Raw genomic sequence first — 6,945 nt, forward strand, 5'->3', positions numbered from 1 at the left:
CTTGGTTCCCATACTGGCCATAGGCCATAGGGCACCGAACGGCCAACTTTTGGTCCGGGGGTGAAATTTTTTTTTCACGAGATTTTGATGAAAATGGCTTCGGAACGCGTTTCTAATAATGAAAAGTGAAACCAAACAGTATTTGCGAAGAAAAAATTGTCCTATGAAAAAATCACTTTTTCTTAGGGTACGGGTCAAAAATTTTCTAAGTCCCAAAAAATCACATATTCTCGAATATCTCGAAAACTACTTATCGGACAGGGGTCAACCAAGGTGTTTTAGAAAGGTCTTTACAAGCTCTATTAATGAGCCATAGCGACTTTCAAGTGATTTTTTGACACTTTTTCGCATATCGGCATCCTTGGTTCCCATACTGGCCATAGGCCATAGGGCACCGAACGGCCAACTTTTGGTCCGGGGGTGAAATTTTTTTTCACGAGATTTGATGAAAATGGCTTCGGAACGCGTTTCTAATAATGAAAAGTGAAACCAAACAGTATTTGCGAAGAAAAAAATTGTCCTATGAAAAAATCACTTTTTCTTAGGGTACGGGTCAAAAATTTTCTAAGTCCCAAAAAATCACTTATTCTCGAATATCTCGAAAACTACGTATCGGACAGGGGTCAACCAAGGTGTTTTAGAAAGGTCTTTACAAGCTCTATTTAATGAGCCATAGCGACTTTCAAGTGATTTTTTGACACTTTTTCGCATATCGGCATCCTTGGTTCCCATACTGGCCATAGGCCATAGGGCACCGAACGGCCAACTTTTGGTCCGGGGGTGAAATTTTTTTTTTCACGAGATTTTGATGAAAATGGCTTCGAACGCGTTTCTAATAATGAAAAGTGAAACCAAACAGTATTTGCGAAGAAAAAATTGTCTATGAAAAATCCCTTTTTTCTTAGGGTACGGGTCAAAAATTTTTCTAAGTCCCAAAAAATCACCTATTCTCGAATATCTCGAAAACTACGTATCGGACAGGGGTCAACCAAGGTGTTTTAGAAAGGTCTTTACAAGCTCTATTTAATGAGCCATAGCGACTTTCAAGTGATTTTTTGACACTTTTTCGGCATATCGGCATCCTTGGTTCCCATACTGGCCATAGTCCATAGGGCACCGAACGGCCAACTTTTGGTCCGGGGGTGAAATTTTTTTTCACGAGATTTTGATGAAATGGCTTCGGAACGCGTTTCTAATAATGAAAAGTGAAACCAAACAGTATTTGCGAAGAAAAAATTGTCCTATGAAAAATCACTTTTTCTTAGGGTACGGGTCAAAAATTTTCTAAGTCCCAAAAAATCACATTTTCTCGAATATCTCGAAAACTACTTATCGGACAGGGTCAACCAAGGTGTTTTAGAAAGGTCTCAACAAGCTCTAAATAATGGGCCATAGCGACGTTTTTAGTGATTTTTTGACAAATTTGTCATATCGGCATCCCGAGTTCCCATCACTGGCCATAGGCCATGGGGCCCCGAACGAAAAAATTTTGGTCCGAGGGTCAAATTTTTTTTCTCATAAATTTGTTCAAAACGCCGTCGGAACGCGCCTTAGATCATGAAAAGTGAAAGAAACAGTATTTGCAAAAGTTGGGGTGGCCTATGACTTACATGGCCACGTCCTAGGTCCGAGTTCCCGAGGTCGTGTTCTTCAGTGGCGGAAAAAAATGGCCACTTGTGGGAGATGCAAAATGTTCATTTTGTATTATAGGGGACACACTATCGAAGCGAAAATTTCAGAAATGGCCTAAACCGTGAAGAATGATGGGGTATGTACGAAAAGAAGGTTTTTATGGTCAAACGGTGAAATTTTTTTTTTATGAAAAATTTTGGTCTCCCAACCGTTCATGAATTTCTAGGACCAAAAATCGAAAAATTTGAAAACTTCACCGATCGAAAGGGAAACGCATTATGGTGTCCCTAGTCGTTGTGTACGGTCGTACGAAAATACGGGTTCACGATGAGATCATCAGGCAAATAAGTGGACCTAAAGTGAGTTATACGGGTAAGACTAGGTGTCCAAAGACCGAAATAGGGGTACCAACTGAGAACGAAATGAAGGTCCCCGAAGTCGCCATTACAAGTTATAGGAGGTGTCCAAAGTACGAAAAGAGTTCCATATTCGGCTGTTTCCTACTATATGGTTCCCTGATTGTGCTACAAGGAGTAGTGAGGAAGTGTCCAAAGGTCTGTTGGGGGTATCGAGGTGATACCCTCGACGGACCAATATGCACGAAAAGTGTTCGATGATCTATCCTGTAGGTCGTACGGCAGCCATACCCGGCTGGAAGTACCGCGGTAATTCCGCCAATAAAACGTTCGCCAGACGAACAAACAAATGAATTAGCTCATCGTAGTGTACGGAAACGAAACGAAAATGTAAGGTGATTAGGGATCCGGGAGCAATCTCGCGATCCATGGTTCGGTGTAAGAAATGATACGAAGTGTTCATAAGTCTCCTCTGGAGGCAGAACCATCGTAGCAAAGTTCGGGAATAATCGGGGACTTGTGGGACTACCGTGCCCTGACAAGTCAACTACACCTTAACTGGTGATGGCGTCTACGGGGACCTGCGGGGAACAAAAGGTCACTAAAATCGTAGGACAATATCTCCGAATGTGGGGACCACCGTGCCCGGACAAGTCAACTACCCGTAACTGGTGATGGTTGTCTACGGGGACCTGCCGGGAACCCAAGGGTCCAAAACTTGCGTAGGACGATATCCACGAATAATCGGTGACTTGTGGGGACTACCGTGCCCTGACAATTCAACTACACCTTAACTGGTGATGGTCGTCCTACGGGGACCTGCGGGGAGCAAAGGTCAGAAACAATCGTAGGCGATATCCACATATCGGGGACTTGTGGTGACTACCGTGCCCTGACAAGTCACTACACCTTAACTGGTGATGGCGCTACGGGACCTCAGTGGAGCCGCGTAGTCGCAGGTCGTATGGAGCCTTGATTGGTCTGTGGGCGTGCGGGTGAATCCTCGGTACGTCAATTTTGGTGTACGATGTACATCGATAATCTGACATCCTCCTGAACAACCTTTGCTCGTGTGGTTATTGGCGCTGTGGAGTCGGTGATAATGCCGCAGGTCATGAGAGTGGTCACAACAAAAGATTGTGTCACCTGATGGAACGTAGAAAGAGAGTCTGCGGGGACTGGTGCCCTGGTAGACAAAAAATATCGAACAAGCAATTGACGAAGACGAATTCTGGTTGATCCTACCAGTAATATACGCTTGTCTCAAAGTATAGCCATGCTGTCTAAGTACAAACATAAATGAATGTGAAACCGCATAAGGCTCAGTACAACAGCCATAATTCACAAGATCATCCACCCATCAGTTACTTGGATAACTGTGGAAAAGCCAGAGCTAATACATGCAACATGCCGGGACCGCTGTCCGCTTGCGGGCGGTGGAACTGGTGCACTTATTAGTAAAACCAATCGCCTCCGGGCGGCTTGAGTTGAAGTCTGGATAAGGATGCCGATCGTATGGTCGCTTGACCGACGACAGATCTTGCAAATGTCTGCCCTATCAACTATTGATGGTAGTGTAGAGGACTACCATGGTTGCGACGGGTAACGGGGAATCAGGGTTCGATTCCGGAGAGGGAGCCTGAGAAATGGCTACCACATCCAAGGAAGGCAGCAGGCGCGTAAATTACCCAATCCGGCACGGGGAGGTAGTGACGAGAAATAACAATATGGACCTCTCTAACGATGGTCCATAATTGGAATGAATTGAGCATAAATCCTTCAATAAGGATCAAGTGGAGGGCAAGTCCTGGTGCCAGCAGCCGCGGTAATTCCAGCTCCACTAGCGTATATTAAAGTTGTTGCGGTTAAAACGTTCGAAGTTGATTCCCCGTCCAGACACGCGACCGCCGCGGGCGCCCGGCACACGCCGGATACGTTCGTGCGCGAGCTCGCGGCTGCGACTCACAATGGTGTGCCTGGGCGTCAACCTCGTGATCGGATCGGGCACGTCCCGAAGGCCGGCTGCGTGGTGCCCGCGCCAGCCTCCCATTACCTTGCCAACAAAATTAGAGGTGCTTCAAGCAGGCTAGGTACAAAAAGCGTCCACACCCGGACCCAGGGTGGCGATTGGCGAGTAAATAATCTTGCATGGAAATAATGGAACATGACCTCGGTCTGAGTCTTTTGGTTGGTTTTGTATAGACCAGATGTAATGCATTAACAGAAGTAGTTGGGGGCATTGGTATTACGGGCGCGAGAGGTGAAATTCGTAGACCGGGTCGTAGGACCAACTGAAGCGAAAGCGTTTGCCATGGATGCTTTCATTAATCAAGAACGAAAGTTAGAGGATCGAAGGCGATTAGATACCGCCCTAGTTCTAACCGTAAACGATGCCAATCAGCAATTGGGAGACGCTACTACATTCGGTGCTCTCAGTAGCTTCGGGAAACCAAATCGGGGTTCCGGGGGAAGTATGGTTGCAAGTTGAAACTTAAGGAATTGACGGAAGGGCACCACAAGAAGTGGAGCTTGCGGCTTAATTTGACTCAACACGGGAAAACTTACCAGGTCCGAACTTATCGAGGTAAGACAGATTAAGAGCTCTTTCTCAAATTTAAGGGTAGTGGTGCATGGCCGTTCTTAGTTCGTGGAATGATTTGTCTGGTTAATTCCGATAACGAACGCGACTCAAACAAGCTAACTAGAACGCTGTCAGCAGTGTGCCTCCGGGCGCACCTGACGTTACGGGGCGGCGGCGCCTTCGCGGGCGGTCGTCGCACTAGTTTGCCCTGCTTAGCGGGACAACTTGTGTTTAGCAAGGTGAGACGTGAGCGATAACAGGTCCGTGATGCCCTTAGATGTTCTGGGCTGCACGCGTGCTACAATGTGGGCAGCAGCGTGTTCTCGCCAATAGGCGCCCCCATTCCGAGAGGAACGGGAAATCACCCAAATGCTCATTTAGTTGGGATTGGGGACTGCAACGGTCCCCATGAACCTGGAATTTCTAGTAAGTGCTAGTCATTAGCTAGCGCTGATTACGTCCCTGCCCTTTGTACACACCGCCCGTCGCTACTACCGATGGATTATTTAGTGAGGTCTCTGGAGGCATACCTTCCGCGGTTCCTTCGTGAGCTGCAGTTGGCACGGCCGAAGTTGACCGAACTTGATGATTTAGAGGAAGTAAAAGTCGTAACAAGGTTTCCGTAGGTGAACCTGCGGAAGGATCATTACCGATCAAACAAGTCCGGAGTGAGGTTGCCAAACGCATCGTCGGCACACATGCTGACGCGCACGCTACAACCACAAGATGGTGTAGCACACTTGGTAGAGTTGAGCGAAAGCAACTCTTTCAAAGGGATACACATACCACTGACTCGGCGGCAGGTCAGTAAAGACGCACACTTTGGCAGTACCGGGTACCTTATACACTGACTGATTGTTCGTGTCCAACGGGGTGATCGACAGTCGCACTTTGGCGTGCTCGGCTCCGCATCCGTCGGGGCCGTGGGCGCTTGCAGTGTGGTACTAGGGAACTCGGAGGTTGTGTGTTTGGTTTGTGTATAATGGGACATATCTATTACCATCAACAAGGTCGAGGGAGTTGAGGTTGCCAAAACGCAATCGTCGGCACAATATGCTGACGCGCACCTCTACAACCACAACGGATGGAATGTAGCACAATTCGGTAGAAGTTGAGCGAAAAGCAACTCCTTTTCAAAGGGATACAGCATTACACATGGCCTACGGGCAGAAGGTCCCAGTAATAGATGCAACACTTAGGTAGTACCGGGTACCTTATACACTGACTAGATTGTCGTGTCACAAAGGGGGTGATCGACAGTCGCACTTTGGCGTGCTGGGCTCCGCAACCGTCGGGGCCGTGGGCGCCTGCAGTGTGGTACTAGGAACCAGAGTTGTGTGTTGGTATGTGTATAATGGATGGCATGGACTTCGGTTCCATTCATCAACTAGTTCGGTGTGACGTTAAACCCTAGGCAGGGATCACTCGGCTCATGGATCGATGAAGCCGCAGCTAAATGCGCGTCAGAATGTGAACTGCAGGACACATGAACATCGACACGTTGAACGCATATGGCGCATCGGACGACTCAACCCGCACCGATAGCACAATGCCTTGGGATGCCTACCCAGTAGTTATCTCAACACTCTACCAAACTGACCGTCCTGACCCCACATAGGGGGGTAGGCTGTCGCAGGCATGTGCGTCTCGGATCCGCATCCTTGTCGGGACCGTGGGCGCTGAAAGTAGAGAGTGGCTAACACAAGAAGAACATACGAGCGTTATGGTACACAAACCTAACATACCACCACTGTGAGCATGGGTGAAGAGCGAGCCGCGCGTTCAAGTCGCACGGATCGACCTCTAGTATCAACCAACGTATGTATCCACCACAGGCATGATAAGGTTATCACCCAATTGCACGGGGACTTCCACCTGTTGGCTCGGGTCGAAGTACACTTGCGGGCCCCAACGCGCGTACGTATAATTTCCTCGCATCGCAGTTGCAGTCGCGAGACGTGTTCACGCCGTGTGGGTGATGAGGTTAGCACGACAGGGGTGATTTATCACCGCTTCTCCCGTCGCATCATTGTGACAGTGGAGTCTGTAGGCCTCAAGTGATGTGTGACGACCCTCAGAATTTAAGCATATTAATAAGAGGAGGAAGAGAAACCAACCGGGATTCCCTGAGTAGCTGCGAGCGAAACGGGGAAGAGCTCAGCACGTAGGGACGACGAGGGGGCCTCGTCTGTCCGATGCCGTGTACTGGACCGGTCCGTTATCTGCTACGCACGGTGCAAACAGTTCAAGTCTAACTTGAAGGTGGCCCATTATCCCACAGAGGGTGATAGGCCCGTAGAACGGCACAGGACTGTGGTGGCAGACGGCCGGCTCCATGGAGTCGTGTTGCTTGATAGTGCAGCACTAAGTGGGAGG

The 6,945-nt window shown here is 48.4% G+C and overlaps 1 non-coding gene across 1 annotated transcript in view; it reads left to right on the plus strand.

The window, feature by feature from the left end:
* The first annotated feature begins 6,617 nt into the window (after positions 1-6,617).
* Positions 6,618-6,945, plus strand: part of LOC118515248 — a 4,267-nt gene continuing 3,939 nt past the window's right edge. Inside the window, exon 1 of the ribosomal RNA XR_004906995.1 lies at positions 6,618-6,945. This exon is cut by the window's right edge and continues 3,939 nt beyond it. This is a non-coding gene — a ribosomal RNA (large subunit ribosomal RNA).

The sequence above is a fragment of the Anopheles stephensi genome, unplaced genomic scaffold (genome assembly GCF_013141755.1).
Source record: "Anopheles stephensi strain Indian unplaced genomic scaffold, UCI_ANSTEP_V1.0 ucontig114, whole genome shotgun sequence".
Taxonomy (NCBI): Eukaryota; Metazoa; Arthropoda; class Insecta; order Diptera; family Culicidae; genus Anopheles; species Anopheles stephensi.